The sequence below is a fragment of the Rattus norvegicus genome, chromosome 20 (assembly GCF_021556685.1).
Source record: "Rattus norvegicus strain SHRSP/BbbUtx chromosome 20, alternate assembly SHRSP_T2T, whole genome shotgun sequence".
Classification (NCBI taxonomy): domain Eukaryota; kingdom Metazoa; phylum Chordata; class Mammalia; order Rodentia; family Muridae; genus Rattus; species Rattus norvegicus.
The window spans coordinates 17,243,612-17,264,378 of NC_141553.1; positions in this window are offsets into that span (position 1 = coordinate 17,243,612).

A 20,767-nucleotide genomic window follows, 5' to 3' on the forward strand; every position below is an offset into this window, starting at 1 on the left:
GACCAAAGTACATAGCTATAGAGGAATGGAAAAAATCTCATGTCAATGACAGAATATATTTTTTTATTTGAACTGTAAAGAAAAATGGCATCATGATTTTCGCAGGTAAACAGATGGAACTAGAACAATGAATCAGCCCAGAATGCAAAGGAAAGACCACACATGTGCTCTCCCTTCTGTGGCTCCTAGCTCCAAATATTCAGATGTGAGCACATATCCCAGAGTAACTTTAAAAACAAGAACACTAACTAACCGCTGCTAGTGTGTGGGCTCATGGAGCAGTAGAAAGGGGATAGAAGGGTCCAAACAATCTTGGAGAAATGAGAACATGTGCTCTAATTAGTGAGGGGGACAAAGATAAATAGAGAATTCATAGAGGAAAAACAACACTAAATATATCTGAAAACACTATAAGTAAATATTATTAAGTATTTACATTTAAAAACCCTATAGTACAAATAGGTTTTGTGAAAATATACATAGCAAAATTTAATGAAATTTTATTAAGAAGCCCAGTTCCAAAGGATACATCTAGAAAGCTACACACAATTACCCTGAGAACATTGCTGGAAGATTGTGAGAGCCAGAAGCTTAGGGAGTTTGCTATTAAACTGTGTCTCCTGGTAAAAACAGAAGCTACCCTCATAACATTGCACAATCATTACAGCCCAAGCATGAGCTGATCAAGAGCAACACCTATATCCATGCCAAAGCGAACTGGGAAAGTTCAGGAGGATGCAAGTGTCCACAAAGAACCACAGGCTATCAAAGAATGCTGGGAGTGGCGGAAGTAGTCTTCTCCAGGCAAGAGCACTCAGGTTGGTGATCCACTACCAAATGGCCAGCCCAGACACATACATGTGAGTAAATGCAGATTGAACAGGTTATATTTATATGTGTATATATGTGTGTGTATGTACGTGTGTGTACACATGCATGTGCATGCATATGTGTGTGCATGTGCACACACGTGTACTCACTTGTGCATGCATATGTGTGTGCATATGTACTCACTTGTGCATGCATATGTGTGTGCATGTGTGTATGTGTGTGTATGTGCATGTGTGTGCATATGCATGTGCACTCACTTGTACATGCATATGTGTGTGTGCATGTGTGTGTGCGTACATGTGTGTGTGTATATGTGTGTGATAACAATGAAAGAAGAGTTCATGTGATTTTGAGAGCAAGGAAGGGCAGGTGAAAATGTGAAGAAACGAAATAAATAAAATAAATAAAATAAATAAATAAATAAAATAAAACGAAATAAATAAAAACAAACAGCAGCATCAACGACAACAAACAGAATTTGACATTGCGCATGGTTTTATATCCTTTAAATTCTACTTCGACCTTCCCTTAAATCATAAACAGTCATAAAATCTCTACCCAGATGAGTGCCTCAATTTCCATCGCTTCTTTCAGTGCTATAAAATATCTATATCTTTCTTATGTTATTTATCCTTGCACCATACTTCATTAATATGAAGCAAACATTGCTTGGGAATACCTAACCAGTGCAGAATCTTTTGTTTTTCAAAACAGAAGAACATACCAAAGTCTACTCCTGAATAGATGGTCCAGGCGTCCCATAAAATGTTGGTTATGAAACCTTGAAGTGCACAAGCTTCCTGGAAGGAGGCAAATTAACCAAGATATGGCACCACTTCTTAGAGACAATTACAATACTGGCGGTGGCTTCACCAGTGGGATATTTATTAAATTGTGTTATTAGAGGTTATACTGAACTTGATAAATATTTCTGTCTCTGCGTTTTTCCTGTATCTCTTTCCCGAGTTCAGGATATTCAGGAACTTGCCAGATGCCCTTCAGAGTATCAGTTCACTTATGATTTGTTGTGTATAATTTAAGCTCCAGAGAGAAGGGGTGAAAATGTCCAGAAGCATCATTCCTTTCTTATGAGTACCTACAAATGCACAAAACTCAGCTCTCTACACTTTGCCCCAGTAGTGTATTTTTACTAGGTTTTCATTACTTACATATGAGTATCGGAAACATTTTATTCTCTGGTGTTAAAAGGTCCAATCATTTCTCTCTCAGCTGAGAGTCACTCTTCAAACTTGTTTCTGCTCCTGGCTAATATCTGACCCATAAATCTACATGTAGAAGCCATAAAGAAAAGCCCAGGGTCTATTACCTACTCCTCTGTCTATTCCATCCACTAATTGTGATTTCTGACCTTTACCAGTTCCAAGGTAATTGTCTTTGGACTTTACCCAGCGTGTTAGAGTACTTGAGCCTTGACCTTTGATGACAGATAGTAAACAAAGGCAGTCTCTTAAATATGCTTACTTGTGTACATTTTACAGACATGCTCCTGCCATGGGCACTTGAGTCTCAGCTTATTCACTCAGAAAGGATTGTAGGCCACTCCCTCCACTCCTGAGAGAATACGATTTTGCTATTCTTTCAACTAGTTATTTCAGCCTCATTTCTGTTTGAGTTATTGGATTTCCATTTGAGTGTGCTGTCTCAAAAAGACTTGGCCATAACTAGCATCTAAAGGGCTCTCTTACTGTCTAAAAGATTCATACAAAAATTTACATCCGTGCCCAGTCAGTCTTCGAACATTTACATGATGTTCATTATTGAACTCAGTGCTTTCTCTGCCACTACGTGTCTGTTCTCCTATCCTTAACCTCTCCTATCCTTCGCCTTACAAAATTCTCTGAGCAGTTCAATAATTTCTAGCCTTAAATATGGTATCCACAAAACTCTATCGTTAAAAATGATAGGAAACATATGTTACAATCTCCCAGAATGCACTGCCTTCTCTTATGGGAACACAAAATCCCTACCTTTCTGTAGCCTCAGTCTATCCAGAATCTGAAACATCTGAATATTTGGAGCTTGGTAGCTACAATGAGAGAAAACATTGGAAGCTTGTCCTTTGGGGTCTAGGATCCCTCACTTGGTATGATCTCTTCTAGTTCTGTAGTTTACCTGCAAATTTCTTGATTTCTCTTTTCTTTACAGCTGAAGAGTATAATATTCTTTATTAAGTAGGTATCATATATTCATTATCCATTCATATGTTGAAGGATATTTCCATTTTCCCATCCCCTACATAATGTGAGTGAAGCAGCAATGAACACAGATGAATAAACATATATGAAGTAAGATGTCAAGTCCCTCAGGCAGATGCTTCAGCTGAGTCTCACGATAGCTACTTTTAGCTTTTTGAAGCCCCTCCTTACTGATTTCGCTGTTAATGGGGGTCCCCTTTCCACACTTGTGTTGTCCATTCTTTTGTTGATCTTCACCACTCTGACTGGGAGACAGAGAAATGTCTAAGTTAAGTTGCCTCGATTGGAATTTAAGTAGTTGCTACGAGCCAGGAGCATTTTGGAGACACTCGTTAGCCACCTTTATTTCTCCTATTGAGAACTCCATTCAGATTCATAGCCCAGTTTTGAGGGGATCTTTTGTTTGTTTGTTTGTTTGTTTGTTTGTTTTAGTCTTTTTACTCTTATTTTTAGTTTTTTTTTAATATATTCCAGATACCAATACCAGTCAGATGTGTGACTGACGAAAGTTCTCTCTCACTCTGTGGGCTTCCTCTTCAATAGAAAGTTCGTTTGTTTGAGCTGTGCAGAAGCTTTTTAGTTTCATGAGATCCAACCTGTCAATTGTTGGCCTTCTTAGGAAAGTCCTTTTCTGTACCTATGTCATGTAGGTGCTGCCTATATTTTCTTCTAGGAGTTCCAGAGTTTCAGCCTTCACATTTAGGTCTTTGATCCATTTGGAACTGGTATTTTGGGCAGCATCTAGGTCTAATTGCATTATTTAACGTGTGGATATCCAGTTATCCCTGTAGCAGTATCCATTTCAGCTACTCAAATTGATCCAGATGGTGGCAGGGCATTCCTCCCTACCGACCTCAGTGGTCTGAGTTCCTGAATGAAAGACACATACCCAGACCTTACATTTTGATATGCCTTAAACAGCTCAGTGGTTGGGGATACTTCCTAACCACATGGCTAATCCATTTTTCTCCAATGTTCCTAAGCCATTAATTACTAAAATCTATATTCCATCTGTGCTGCCCTGGACCGAGTTGGGCAACCCTTCTGAGGGCTGCTCTCCTCCAGATAGAACATGGTGGCTATGTTTCTCAGGCTTGGCATCTCCTTTCCTCCACCTTCTCTGTGCATGGTGGATCTCCTCCTCTTTCTCTTTCCTTGGTCCATTGACCGGAAACCCTAAAAGTCCTGCCTCTGTCTGCCCTTCCGAGCCATTGGCTGCCAGCAACTTTATTTACCAATCAAAACCAACTGAGGGTAGGGTGGCTCAGCGTCTTCTCTGTGGCCATGTAGATCCTGGTGTAATTTTGGAAGCCCAAATTAACATTATAAAAGCAGAATTAGACCAAACCCACTACATATCCCAGCACCATTCCGTAAGAAACCTTTTGTTTTCCCCCTTCTGTTTTGGCATCATTGTCAAATATTAAATGGTTAATGTTATAATGATGACATGGTTGGTTCTTCAGTTTTCTTCCATTGTTCTGCATGTCTGTTTTTGTGCTAGTTGTATTTTTTTTAATTCTAGGGCTCTTATAATATATCTTTAGGTCCGGAATGGTAATTGCTCCAACCATGTTCTTTTGCTCCGTATTGTTTTGGCTACCTTAATTACATCTTTTATGTTTCCATGTGCATTATAGTGCAGTTCTTGTCCCATTCTATGAAGAATTATATGGAAATGTTGACTGAGATTGTCTTGAGGCTCTAAATGGCTTCTGGTAAAATGCCATTTCACAATATTAATACTACTAATCTGTAAGCATGGACATCTCCTTTCTCTAGTGTCTTTCTCTTTTTACTTCAATGATTTAAAGTTTTCCACATAGAAATCTTTCACCTCCATGATTACATTTATTCCTAGATATCTTTTTCATATTTAGAAGTCCTTTGGGTGTTCATAAAAGTATTTCCTTCATTTAGAAAGTTATACTATTTTACTTCTTTTATTTTAATAATAGCAGAGCTAACAATGTTTATTTTAAATTTTCTATACAATGTATTGGGAAATATATTATATGCATTTTTTACCCAAATAATGACTATATGCTTTTACCAGCTTTAAAATTTTTATGTAAACTTCATATGAACATTGAACTGTATATAAAATAATATATATGCTAAATAGTAATAAAAAAGCAAAAACCCAGGTAACTATGATCAAGATGAAAAAGTAGATAATATACCTACTTTTTTCTTTTTTCTTTTATTAGATATTTTCTTTATTTACATTTCAAATGTTATCTCCTTTCCTTTCCTCCTTTCCCCCCTGAAACCCCCAATTCCCCTCCCCCTGTTTCTATGAGGTGCTCCCCTACCCACCCACCCACCCACCCACTCCCTCCTGTCTTTCCACCCTGGCACTCTCCTACACTGGAGCATGGGGCTTTCACAGGACCAAGGGCCTCTCTTCCCATTGATGCCTGGTAAGGCCATCCTCTGCTACATATGCAGCTGGAGCCGTGGGTTCCTCCATGTGTACTCTTTGGTTGATGGTTTAGTCCCTGGGAGCTCTGGGGTGTCTGGTTGGTTGATGTTGTTCTTTCTATGGGGTTACAAACCCTTTCTGTTCTTTCAAGCTGTTATGAATGGAAGTGTGCCCACCATCTCATCCTGTGTATGTGTGCTGTGGGTATATAGTAATGCTGTTGGGTTTTGTAAGTTGATTCTGTAATCTGCAATTTGGTTAACATCATTGATCACTGTTAGACATTTTCTGATAGAAGAGAAGTGGGGCCCACTTATGTATATCTGTTATATCATCTTCACATAGGGATAGTTTGACTTATTCTTTTCCTATTTGTATTCCCATACTTTTTTTTCACTTGCCTTATTGTTTCCACCAGTACCTCAAGCACAATATTGGACAGGTATGAATGCGGAGGATAGCCATTACTTATTCCTAATTTCAATGGGATTGCTTCATGGCTTTTTTCTTTATTGAGAATTATGTTAGCTGCGAATTATCTCAAATGTGGCTTTTGCTGAAGATACCAGGATCACTGGGCATGGGACCAAGAGAATGTCGATGAATCTAAGCTAAGATGCCATGCAAACTTCCAGAAGAGGAGAGCAATTAATAGTTCAACCCAACTATGATCTATATGAACTACAAGGGCTAGAATAGCATGAGCAATGTAAGTAGGCAAGAGAGGGACAAATATCATGGTAGTAACCAACACGTCTCTAATTAGACACAAGGTTCGCTAAACATGAGGGAAATCATTCTTGGTATTGGAAACCTAGCCAACTCTGGGGCTAGTGAGGTCATGATTCTTGAAGAAGTTAAAATTACCACCTTATCAAACCAGTATAATTCCTAACTGCATCCGAAGTACACATCTTTATACCCATAAATAACTGCAGCTCTTACCCCTCATTAAACCTTTACAGGGAACTACACATGATCAAAATGCAGAGAACATGTGAGATTCTGTGGTTGCCAATTCCAACTGATAGGTCAACAACACAACTTTTGCACTTAAAGCTCAGAGGACCTCACAGAAGAGGTGACAATATGATTGATTCTAAGTGCCAGGGGAACAAGAAGGCCGGTGTGAGACTATGACATGTCTTTCATACATGTCAGGGATGTGAAATAGATGAAGCCTCAACAACATAGCTGTGTAAAAAAAGGTCTGTTCAGTAAATATAGCTATGATAATATGGAAGAAATAAATCCTACAAGGCTCCGACCTGAAACAAAGGACCACAAGGCAACTAAAGAATGCTGAGATTGTAAGAAAGAGTCTTCCCCTGGGATTAGCCGTTCAAGCTGTTATTCAGAGGTGAGCTGAAATATTATGTATATGTATAACAATAATGGACAGAGCAGGTTGTATGAATCATTTATATATAATTTATATATCAATATATAATATATAATTATATAATATATGTTATTCATATGTATATATATATGCATGCCATGAATTTAAGAGAGAGCAATAAGGGTACATGAGAAAAGGACTAGAGCATGATATAATTATTTTAATTCTAAAATAATAATAGGATAAAGCATTCATATAATAAAACTACTAACTAAATAACGTACTAAACAAAGCAAACATTGAGAGTTATTAAATAGGATATTTTACTCATGGGACAGCTCTCCAAAGCATGCATTATTTTTAAGCTTGGATTACCTGGGCTTTTAGGAATAAAATATACAATGCAATATTCAAAACATTAACTTTCAAAACTTGATGTCATTCTTTAAAGAGGCGCACAGACCAGTTTCCAACGGCACACTTCAACTTTTGCAAAGCTACAAAGGAGAAATATGTCACTCACGGGAGGACTGCAGTGACACTCTGTCCCAGTGCATCAAAGGTATAATGGGACTTTAATAATACATTGTCAAGTGTCACATTTCACTGAGCACTGGGGTGAGGAGACAAGGCACTTTAATCAATTATTGAGGACATGGATCCTCGCCCTATCTTCATCTCACTCCCAAGAACACAGGCCCACGTTGCAGGAGTTATTCTGCCTTTTCATTGAGAGAATTTTTTAAGGTGAGGTGATTAACGCAAGATGGTGAGGGGGTACCTTAAAAGATAAGTGTGCTTGCGGGTGCCCGCAGAATGTGCCGCGATCCCTCAGCACATTAAGTGTGACAATTTGCTTTGAAATCTTATGTTTTTGAAAATTCCTCTCACACAACTGTAACCTTTGTCTGCTAAAAAGTACATGTGCCTGGCATGGTGGACCACACATGTACTCTCCACAGGAAAACCACCACGAGGGAGGACAGTTTAGGCTATCCAGAGAGACTCTGTCTCAAAAAACATGCATATAATTGTCATATATAATGGCTTTCTTAAACATTTTTGGGCTAGACTTTTGCATATATACAGTCATTAAAAGCTAAAACTGGTAATTGTTCTTGTGTTGTCTATTTCAATTACATACCTCTACATATTCATAGGTTCATTCATACTTATGCATAAATTTATTATCTATCACTATTACATATTGAAAAGAATTATGACTATAGAAATTATCAAAGGTATACAGTTGGTCTGCATGAGTTCCTCTAGGGAGGAAGGGTGAGAGACAGAGAGAGATCAGAGACAATTTGCATAAGTTAAACCAAGCTCAGACCATCTTACTTGGCAGCCCTATGTTTTACCTTCTAAGCTACCTTGACAGTTCTCTTTTATAGTTTTAGAATGAAAAATACTATATGTTCTTTTTGTGTTTTGGCAAAACACATGCCTATTCTAGCAGTGTAAATTTTCAAATTCTAAGAAAATACTAACTGAAGTGTTTATTTTACAAAGTAAAAACAGAACAAAACAAACAAACAAAAGAAAACAGGTTTTCAGTCACAGCTTCTAATTAGAAGAGAAAATTTCAAATTGTGAGTACGGAGGGGGACAGGAAGAAAGTAAAGGAAGGACAGAAGATGAGAGGAGGGAGGGGAGGGAAGAGGGGATGGAGGGAGGAAGAAGGGGAGAAGAGAGAGAGAAAGAGAGGTCTCTGCTAGGAAATAACTCAGAAGAAAAATCTCACTATACAGCCAATACCAAAACCCTCCTTAACCAAATCTTCATATGTGGCTTTTCCTGTTGTCTCTAAGTTCGACAACTCAGAAAGCTAAAGAACAGCTGAATACCTGGTGTTCATTCAGCTTTACAAAGACATGTACTATAACTAATTTCTCTTTATCCACATTCCTGATCAAGTTGTCTTCTTCTTCCTCTTCTTCCTCTTCTTCTTCCTTTTCCTCTTCTTCCTCCTCTTCCTCCTCCTCCTTCCTCCTCCTCCCTCATGTCCTGCCTCTGCCTATACGAAGTGTCAGCATGTGTCTCTAGGCTTCTAGTCATGTTGCATTCTGAAGACTTTGCTCAGGATGTCTGTCTCTTTCTGTGAGACCCTGTCCAGGGGAAAGCATTCTTATACAGATACACACACTAAGTAAAAGACTTTAACCAACCACCCTGAGTGAGTTTCCATTTCCATATGCTCTCTAATCATTGTACTTTACTGAGCTTAGGATTCTGTCTGCAGGTGTGAAAAATGCCTTCGGTTCCTAGTGTGTACAAATCCTTGCACTGAAGAAATCTAGAGTGGTGTGTAGATTAGTTTAGACTGTAGTAGCCAGGTCTAAGGAGATATTTACTCTCTGTACATGGGCCGTGTAAGTTCTGAGGGAGAAAGTGGGGAACAAGTGTTATGAGAAAGTTAGGACATCTCAGCATGACGGCCATATATCACACAGCATGATAAGATCTTTAACTCTTAATTAGTATGATCATTCCTGTCTGCATGGGCTGAGTGTTATGTCATCCTACAATGTTATGTCATCCCCCAATGGTTTTGATCACTGTTTCTCTCCCTATCTTACCCCTTTTTTGGGTTCAGAAACAGTTTCATGGCATTCTTGAAGAGATTCTAATTTTGATGAAAGTTGGCTCATTTCCTGTCCTCTAAAATGACATTATTTGTTTTGTTCCATAATTAAAACAGTAAATATTTGTAAGTTATTTTTAAATTCCTTCATTTTCTTCTCATTTTATGACTTTATTTAATTTTAATCCTTTGCATTTTGCATTCGAAGGCAATCAACATCACATTCCTCCTAATTACCATTATTACTAATAACTATTACTTATTTTCACCAATAATATATCTTTGTTTTTCCTCGGTATTGTTCTTTTATTGAGGACATTTTATTGCAGTTTTGAAAGAAAAATAAGGCCCTCTATTCTACAATGTATTTTCTTGACTACTTTTTAATATTATCAGTCTGTTTTGAACTGACTCCTACAAACTTTCCCTTCTAAAGTACAAATTATTTTCTCCTGCATTTCTGCCATATAGGCTCCTACATCTTCACTCTTTATAGGTTCTTAATAATCACGTATGTATACATATATGTATGTATGTATGTATGTATGAGATCATTGGAAGTCAAGATTTCAAAAAGGTTCATTTCTCTTAGCCTTGAAAAATATATTTTCAATCTCTACATCTTTATGTACGCAATAGTCCCTTTCATTTGTGCCTTTTTTTCTTCCCCGGTGCTGTGACTGTATTTTTCTCTGCATCAGCTGACTGTCCTGACAACATAAGTAAGGCTTTTCCACTCTGCCTGCTGTGATTTCCTATTTCTTCTTTGTCTTGCTCCTACTCCTTCTCCTTTGTCCTTTCTTCTCTCCTCCTCACCGCTCTTGCCCATGGGTTTATCACACTACCAAAATCTCACTCCTGATACTCTCCCTCTCTAAAGAGTCTTGTCATCTTGCTCTCTTGCTAAAGCTGTTACTTCTGTGCCTTATATCTTGTCTCTCATCTGCAGGCCAATTGGTCTTCTGCAGTAGCATGTTTTCGGCTCCTGAGATGGGAGGACAGCTTTTCATTCTCTCCAGCTCATCTCTATCTCCATTACATCCTACATTTGATCTTACATTCTTAGCTGCATATCTACTCATTCCAATTTCCTCCTAACAAGCATATGGATAAATATTTGCACAATTATTCTCTGGTCATAGAAGGTATTATAATTCAGATTTACGGTAATTTCTGAATTTCTACTCTTTGTCAGCTATGCATGGAAGTGTGTGGTAGAGCGGGTGGCTGCTGGGGATACACGGTGAGAAGGAAGAGTTCCTTTTGCTGACATTACTCTCTGATCTTTCTTCTCCATTCTAGGCCACACTAAAGATCCTGTTGCTTCCCCAAAGCCTATGTGCTAACTGAGGTTTTCACACCTTAGCCCTCCCGAAACACTTCATAACCAAACACCTTCTTGCTCTGCTGAACCTGAGATCACCAGAGAGTTAACTTGCAATTAGAAGGTTTCTAAAAGTACGTCAAGTGTATTACCAAACAAAAGGATTGCAGTTTGTGCTTTTCACATAATTAATTCAGTTCGGATACATTAGAGAGGAACTAGGGAAAGAAAGAACTATTTTAATTTTAGGCTTAGAAATACACCATGCCCCGTACTGAATGGAAGAAATCAACTTAAGGCTAAGCTGAGTTGAATTTGCAATATTTCCATAGCTGCAAAGTATGTTAGGCTGTTTTATGAAAGAAAAGATAAGCAGAAAACAAAACAAGTGCACTATATGATAAATGGCCTTCCAGTTGGATTTTTCGTGAACCCTTAGAATATGTACTTGCTACACTGAAGGAGCTAACCTATATTTTATGGCCTGTATTTCCTGAAAAATAATTGAGATAAGAAATTATTTTTCTACGGCTTATTTATTAGGAATGTATGTTGAATTAAGATGAATCTCCATTGGTTAAACATTATAAATTATTATATGAAATTATGATAAAATAGACATTATAAGTTAGAAAATATTTTAAACTATCCATAATCTTATGTCTTGAAATTAAGTATTACTTCACCATCTTCATCTATTTGAATATGTGAATGAATAAGATATCTCATATTAAATATACCTCATGATTGCTATTTTATACTACAGTTTTCTTAAGGAAATATAGAGACTGTGACAGCTGACACAGCAGGAGTTTTCATTTATAAACCACGTAAAGCCTTTCAGTTCCTGGAAAAGTGAGATGTATTATTATGTTTAAACGAAGACAGATGTTAGAACTAAGCAAAAGGAAGCTGTGGGTGCATTTAGTAGCATTTGAGGTGTGCTAATATTTTTCTCTTCATTGAGCACGACTTTGCCCACAATTGTTATCAACATGGAATCTACTCTACCTAAGCCATTCCAAGAATCTGCACTTCAATCTACAGTGCTCCCACAAGAGCAAAGCCCTGACACAATGCACAGTCTGCTTGTATTAGTCAAAAGCACTGCTTTGACTGGCTGAAAAGCTCAGCCATCCCCAGAGATTCCAGTACCCTATCATCCAGAGGGCAGGATATATGGCAGTTGTCAGAAATGTGTTTGTTCTAATAACAGAGAGGAGGGGGGAGAAGAGAGAAGAGAAGAGAGATTTAAAATAATAAGACAGTACACTCACCAACCCACTTTTTAGTCACAGCTCTGACATTTGCAGAAACTCTTCAATTATAGCTTGTCAAAGTTATGCATATGAACACTGTGTGGCTGCCCTGCCATAGGCGGCCAGGCCAGTTCCATTGAGTTACTGATTAAATTTAAATGATCACAATCGGTTCAAGTAACACAAAGATGATTCGACTAGAAATCACATGGGGTTAAATGCACATATGCACTAAATAGACTCTACCTATAATTTAAGTTCAGTTCTCTATATTTGTCATTTTATCCCCAGCATATGCATTTAGAAGTATGAAACTACTATATTCTTATTTAAAACTAATATGATGAAAGAAGGTGAAAGTGTATTAGATATAATATTGGCTTTTATTAACCTCCATTTTTCCATCTATACTTTGGTCATGTTGTCACAGTAACTATTTAATGTTAATTATTCAATCACTCACACAAAATATTTATTTGGTGTCTGTAATAATGCTTACTCTAGAAACTAATGAAGAAAAAAGATAAGAATTCAGGAAATAAGGTTGAAGGGATAAAGGACCTGGAAACCTAGGCTATTAAATAAAAAATGGAACATGGAAATAAGCACCTAAGCCAGGCGAATCTAGGAGCCTGGTCCTGTGTCCCTTGTGGGGGTAAAACATGGTCAGACACAGGAACCAGTGGAGATAACTATTTCAAGTAAGAAACTGTCATGACCTGGATCAAGATGGGTATCAAAAGGATGTGAGGATGGATGCGAGATAACACTCTGAAAAGAGTTCATTTACTTGTAGAGAGGATGTTTCCTTCTGACGTTAAGCTAAGGGGAAACTGTCTAAGAAACATCAAGATAGATGTCAAACCATCAAATGTTCCCTAAATCTCTGGTTCAGAGACGAGGTCAATGCTCAAGGTAAACCTGTTTGTGGAACAGTGGAACTCGAAGGGACGAAACTCGATCACCGCATGGAAAGCAAGGAGCAAAACTCAGGTATGAGGTTGTCAAAAATTGTTTAAGTCCACAAATAAAAATGTGTGGGGACCTATCAAATTCAGCCTCTTTCTTAATTTTCCTTTCTTTTCTTTCTTTTTTCTTTTTTTTCTCCTTCTCCTCCTCACTTCTACTTCCTCCTCCTCCTCCTCCTCCTCCTCCTCTTCCTCCTCCTCCTCCTCCTCCCCCTCCTCCTCCTCTTCCTCCTCCTCTTCCCCTTCCCCCTCTTCCTCCTCCTCCTCCTCCTCTTCCTCCTCCTCCTCCTCCTCTTTCTCCTCCTCCTCTTCCCCTTCCCCCTCTTCCCCTTTCTCCTCTTCCTCTTCCTCCTCTTCCTCCTCCTCCTCTTCCTCTTCCTCCTCTTCCTCTTCCTCCTCTTCCTCCTCCTCCTCCTCCTCTTCCTCCTCCTCCTCTTCCTCCTCCTCCTCCTCCTCCTCCTTTTTGGTTAAAAGCAAAGATGTTTATAACTTTATCCAGTCCTCTGTACTGTTAGAGATCTGCCAGTTCCAGGAAAAGCCACAAAAATATGTGTTGAGGGACATGTTTGTGAATAGTAGGAGGCATTTTTTAACTACTGGCCTCACAGGACATATTTTAATGCCAGGCCTAAGCTGATAAGGTAAATTTTCAGTACCCTCTCCCTTCCCAACTTATTACCTCTTGTGGGGAAGCAGAACCATCAATCAACATTGACAGGTTGTATAGAAAGATGAGATTGCCTGTCATCCTGAAATTGTCAAATTGGCATGGAATGTTTTTAAAATGTTAACACAACCGTGTTACTTCAGATATGTTTACGAAAACATGTGACTGAAAGTGACATCATGTATTTAGACAGAAATACATATTCCTTAGGTGTTATATGTACACTATGTTGCAGACAGAAAAGAACATAGCCCAAACACATGTGTAACACACATTTCACATAAACATGTAAAATTCACTTTTTTTAACACCTAAGTATTACGTCAATGTAGTTAGAGTTCTCTAAATTTGAAAATCAGATGCCCAATTGAAATGTCATTTCTTTTCAGGAAAGCACACTGACCCCCTACTATGTCCCAGGTTTGCTAGAATGCAGGCCATGGTGGTTAGCCAGTATATCACACAAGGAAGTCCTGTCTTTCCTTTAGTATATAACTCATAGTCAACAAAAATGTACATCCATTAATACCATGATTGCTCTCAGCTTCACTATGGTTCCTGAGCAAGATACTGGCAATTAAGATTCAATTCATATCCAACTTCTCAAAGGCATACTGTTTTCTTTGCAAAATTGTCATTAGTCAATATAAACAATGTTTATGAGAATTGATTAGATGCTGTTCACTTAACAATGGCTTTAAGTGTACTTGTGATGACTTGCTATTTAAAATTGCTAGCTACTTCAAAGTGAATTAGATAATCATTCCCAGTTACCATTGTATGTGGTAGATGTGCACATGTTGTATCCAAAATCTTCGAACCCTGCTTACATTATAAAATGTTACATACCATTAAAGAGACTGTAAGTAATCCATAACATAGAAAATTATAGTGATATTTGAAATACTGATAGTGGAATAATGCTTAGAAAGTGCTTACTGAAGATTTGAAATACAGTTGACAATAATCACAGTATGTCAGACAAGGTAGCCCTGGATGCACCATACCAAGAGCTCTATGTTCAGAAATGTGTATTTTTGCAGCAAAACATGTTGGATGTGGGAAAATAGGACAGTGCTCAAGGTCTGAGTGAAGTTAAGTCTTGTCCAACCCTTCCTGGTGTATATATAGAGCCTCCTCCCTTCCTCTCTGTCTCTCTCTGTCTCTGTCTCTGTGTGTGTATGTGTAAGAGACAGAGAGAGACAGAGAGACAGAGAGATAGAGAGACAGAGAGACAGAGAGACAGAGACAGAGCAGTTGTCCAAAAGGCCAGAAGACAGCCTTGGATCTCTTGAAGCAGGATTGACAGGCAATAAACTGCCCAATGGTAGGTGCTGAGAACTAACCTGGGTCCTGTTTGAAGATCATCAAGGTCTTTTACTCACTGAGCCCTCTCTCAAATATGCTTGAATTTCCTTTGTTTGTTTATTTCCTCTGTAACATTTATAATATTACACTGAGGAAGAAGAAATAACCATTAATGTATTTGGAGAAATAAAGTAAATATATCTAATCCTTAACATAAAATATATCTAATAAACTGGTATTTCTTGGAAATGGACATTTGGCTCACCAGTCAGGCATACTTATTGTCCTTACAGAGGACCCTAATTCCGTTCCCAGTACCATCATGGGTCTTCATAACCATAGACAAATCTAGTTCTAGTGTAGGTGATGCCCTCTTATGGCCACAGTGGGCACTGCAGATAAATGGTGCACAGACTTGCAGGCATAACATCCACAAACATAAAAATAGATAAATGAGAGGGAGGGACTGGAAGGTGAGGGGGGAAGTTGCAATTACTGTGTAAAGTAAAGTTAAAATATGTGATTTTAATTGTATTTATATCCTGGTTCCATCTACCATGACATAAAACCAACAGTAGTGTATCCCTGTTTAGGGGCAATGATCCGCAGTCTGGTTCTATATTGTCTTGAATGTACACCCAAAGGAGCTTTCCAATTCTTTTCATATTCTAGAAATTTAAAATATATCATATGAAACCGCAGTTCTAACAGAGCATGCAGCTTTGCATTTTATAGCTTGAGTTTTATTTTCAGTCATTTTTATTGGAATATATTTGTTGTGTATAGTGCTGGCTTTCATAAAGACAATTTAAAACATTATATCATGTTCTTTAACCATATTTATCCCTGACAGTTTTCCCACTCTGATTGTTCTCGCTCCTTCTCCAGAATCTCTTTTGCTTTTATGTGGTGTGTGCAAGTGTATATACACAAACACACACACACACACACACACACACCCAAACACACACACACACACGCACGTATGCACACACAACATTTGTGTAGTTATATATAATCTAGGATCACAGATGAGAGAAAGCATGCAATATTGTTTGTTGTTCCTGAGTCTGGCTTTTATCATTTAACAAGATGACCTTCAGTCTTATCCTCTGATAATTTATCTAATTTCATTCTTCTTTGATGAATATCTTTAACACTTATGTCTACCCCCTTTGCAGGAAAACTCCTATAAATGAAGTTATCTCTGTAATAGACAATTAATCAATACAAAGAGATTAACAGAATTGTCAGACTTGTCTCGTTCTCTTACTATCAAACACAGCATGCAGCTGGAAGAACCTTTCTGTTGGTATTCATATTCAGTAAGAAAGCTTCACATCCAAATATTCCTATCTCTACACAGCATTCTATCGCTGACTTCAGTGGATATATTAATTGGCATGCAATCAGATTTGAAAGCCCGCCCTCTACAATAAGATGGGTCCTTCCGCCACAGAGTGACATCTCGTTAGCGGAGTTTTGTGGCTACAAGGTGTGTATCTTATTAAGGTAAAGCAACTTTGGAAAGAAACCGCGGATGAACCGTATGACATCAGCATTTATTCTCAACTCCTCTTCTGGTGTTTCACACAGGCAGATGGCAACTGGTTCACCTCACATGAAGCCTGTTTAAAGACACTACTCTCTTAAGAAAAAAACTAATCTTTGTGAGAGATTAACAGCTTTACCAACTATAAAAGAAAACAGCCAAAATGATTATCTTTTTCTTTCAGACCAAGAACAAGTTCAGGTTTTTGCCTGATATAAACGTGTTTTTCTTTTCCTCTTATGTTAACCATTTTAGAAGGAACTTCATATGTTGTCATCCTAAACTCTTCCATGATAACCTCATCTTATCCAACTGGTTTACCTTTTAGTTTTCTTTTGAGAAGCATATCATGTATCGTAGGCTGGCCTTGAACTTGTTATATAGCACAGGAGGATTAGGTACTAACTTCTTTCTTCCTTCCCTTCTTTTTTCTTCCTTTCTTTCATTCTTTTTTCTTCCTTCCTCCTTCCCTCCCTCCCTCTCTCTCTCACTTTCTTCCTTCCTTCCTTTCTTTCTTTTTTTCCTGTCCTACTTCTATTCCTTTTAGCATTATAGTAATAATTTCTGCATTCCAAGTTTAGCATTTGTGCTGCCAAATCAAGACAAGCATAGAGAACTTAACATCCAGTCACTTCACCTCCTGAATCCTGGGGTGACAGTTATGTACCTCCAAATCCCATTTTTGTTTACTTTTAGTTAAACTGAGAATTAATAATCCTCTAATTCCTTGAGTATATCCTTTTGTATAAGTACTCAACACATTCCCATATCCCAACTATTTGAAAATATAATTATTACAACAAACCTATGAGCCCGTTGTTACTGATTGCCCTTTATAGAGGACAAATTGGATGGATTGCTTTGTGCTAGGTATAATATAACCAAACAATTTAAAATGGGGCTAATTCCATAAAAATCACAGCCTACAGCCTTCTTTTGAACCAAATGGAAAAGGCCGACTCATCCTAAGCTGGTAAGTCAACATTTCTCTATAGGAGTATAATTTTGAATCAATGACATTTATTGCTACCTGTCTCTGTTCGTGAAGCTGGAGCATCAGTTCCATTAACTGGGGAATCCTCTTCTGTACAGGGTACCCCAGGGGCTGGTACACAGACTAATTGGATCCTCAGGTACACATGTCCATTGGTTCACGCAGATCATCCTGTATTTGCTATTATCTCCAACCCATTCCCATATTCCCTAGACTCCTCTTTGCTCTGCTTTTCTCTCTATTCCCAAAACAATATCACTGCTCGCTTCCAATATTTGTAAATTATCTAAACACAGACTTTTAATTACCAACCCCATGTTACCAGTTTTTTTATTTCCTTTACATAAATAGCCCCTTCCTCCTCTCCATTCAGTCCCACCCTCACAACCTCCCTTTCCCCCATCACTCTCCCCCTTCTCCTCAGATAGAAGGGGAAATCCCACCCCCCATGGGATCCAACCCACCCTGCAAGACTAAATGCATTCTCACCCACTGTGGCTGAACAAGGCAGTCCATTTAGGGAAAAAGGATACAAAGGCCAGAGACAGCTCCTGCTCCAATTGTTATGGGACCCATATGAAAACCAAGCTACACATTTGCTACAAATACGTAGGTGGTCCAGGTCCAGCCCCTGCATGCTCCTTGGCTTGTGGATCAGTCTCTGTGGACCTCCATGGGCCCAGGTTAATTGAGTCTATATGGTGTCCTTGGTCCTTCTGCTCCCTCAATCCTTCCTCCCACTCTTCCACAAGACATCCCGAGCTTCTAAGGTTTGGTTGTGGTTCTATGCCTCTCTTCCCATTGGCTGCTGGATGAGTCTCAAGTTGGACTTCATTGGTGGGCCATTCTCTCAACCTCTGCAACATCTTTATCCCTGCATATCATGTAGGCAAGACAAATTCTGGGTCAAAGTTTTTGTGGATAGGTTCTCCTTGGCTACAGGAGGTGGACACCTCTGTCCCCATGTCTCCAGTTACTATGAGTCTCAGCTAGGGTCACCCCCATAGACTCTAAGTAGCCTTTCCTGTTCCAGGTCTCAAGATCCTCTCAGAGATGGCTCCCATATTTACTCTCTCCCATCCCTTTCACCCCCACAACCCCACTCTCTCCACACCTGATCTCCACCCTTATTCCCCTCTGCACCCTCTCTGCCACTCAGTTCCCTCCATCTATCCACCTCTGATGTCAATTTTATTTTCCCTTCTGAGTGATAGTCAAGCATCCTCCCTTGGGCCCTCATTATTTAGCTTCCTTGGGTCTGGGGATTGTGGCGTGGTTATGTTGTCCTTTTATGGCTAATATCCAATTATTGGTGAGTGCATTTTGTTATAAGTGTTTCTTTCAGGGTCAGTGATCTAAGCCTGACCATGGATCTTAGGGAAGGGCATGCTGCACACCTCTGCTTGCTATGCTCCAGGTAGACCTGAACATTCCTAGAGCCCTTGAGTCTCCTGGAGAAAGCACACAGAGTCAGGAACCAGACAATGAAGGTCAGGGGGCAGTATGCAAATGGACTCTGCAGGCTGTGCTCCAGATAGACCCAGCAGGCAGGATATTGGCAGGGAGAGGCTTAAACTGGCTGATTCTGGAGCCCTGCAGGCCTCCTCAGAAGGCAAGCAGAGCCCTACCTGGACCAGACAATGGAGGTCCCACTCCTTATTTATTCTTAAGAGAGATTTTATTCAGACGTTTGATTAACACTAATTTCTGCACACACTAGAATTTCCAGCACACAACTTGAATCCCGTAAAGCTTTCTAAACCCTCGAGTAAGTTTGAACTGTAGAACAGCTTAATGGGGTTATGAAAATATGAGAAAACAAGGACAGAGGTATTCAAAAGCAAACGGGGTGAAAAAGAATACCAATCACTTAAGGAAATCTAACGCTGCAGTTACCTCGGTGCTTTTACAGACACGGTCTCAATTAATCACACTTGGTATTTCGTTGGCGATCAGGCATTGAAAGACGATTTTAGTATGCCTCAACGGTTACTGCCTAAGAAGCGATCACAGCCCTCATTATATCTGTGACAATGTGGCATTAAGAAATATCACAAATCTATGGCTTGTCACCACCGTCTCTTTGAAATCTGGGCTACAGAACAAAGTGAAATGATAGCTCTACTCAGGGCACCCCAGCGTGTCTCTCACGCAAAAGCTACTTTCCTAGAGGGATTTAAAGGAGTTAAGTTGTAACCTCTGCCCTGAAGGACATAGAGTCTAGTGGTAGAGGCTGAAATATGCAAACTTATCTGTGACAGAGAGTGTGAATGATCAAAAGAGGAGCTGATTACAGAGTCTCTGTCCATATGAGGAGTTATTAAAGAATGAGAGACAAGTAGGGTCATTAAAGAATGATAAGAATCATTGCTTAAGCTGTGTCGCCATAGCTGAAGACCGTTTGGGGGCTACACATAACTGTGAAAAACGCAAAGGAAAATTAGTAAGGTGGATGCATGCAGCATCTTTTAGAAAATAAGAAGCACTTTGGTAAAAATGGATCGCAGTAAACCACAGGTTCGAGTTAACTTGGGTCGTGAGTCTGCCCATGAACGTCATTCACCAAGACCACTGCTGACAAAGGTTTTATTCATTTACGTTGTGTTTAATTCTTTTCACTTATATTTTAAGCTGACCTCAAGTTCTCTTTTCTACGGTGGAATAATTCAGAAAAAATTAATATATTACCTATAGGACAATTCATTTTTTTCTACCCGAAATGCAAAGCGCAGTCGAACCTCACAGGGAAAGCATGTGGGTACTCAGTTACCACTGGTTAGCATGAATACGAAAAGACCCCTTCCCGAGACCATTGATTTTAAGCTACATTTTGTTTTTAAAATACAAGATTTCCCTTCGGAACCTTACAAAAAGATATACACGAGCACATCATTGTAAATAATTTAAGAGATTTTCATGTGGATTGATCAATTATGACAGTATTTCTTCCCAACTAACCGATTTCTGCTCCATGTATACCCAGAGGCGACAAAGTTTGGAATATGCTCTGCGTTCATGTAGCGAACATTATACACCGCATTTCCACTATGTAAATTAGTCATCCAAACCCATTGCTCTGTGCCTTTGAAATTTCACTTTACTTAACTCTCTTCCATTATTCAGCTCTCGTGGATTACAGCAATATCCCAGTGGACCTTATTTTTGGCATGTCTTTCAATGCACCAGGGCAAGCCTTAGCTTCAGATAAAAAATGTTCACTACATGAGAACAGCAGGTTTTAATGAGGAATATCAATACCTAGCTTCAAATAATAATGCACCTCTTTTGGTTTCG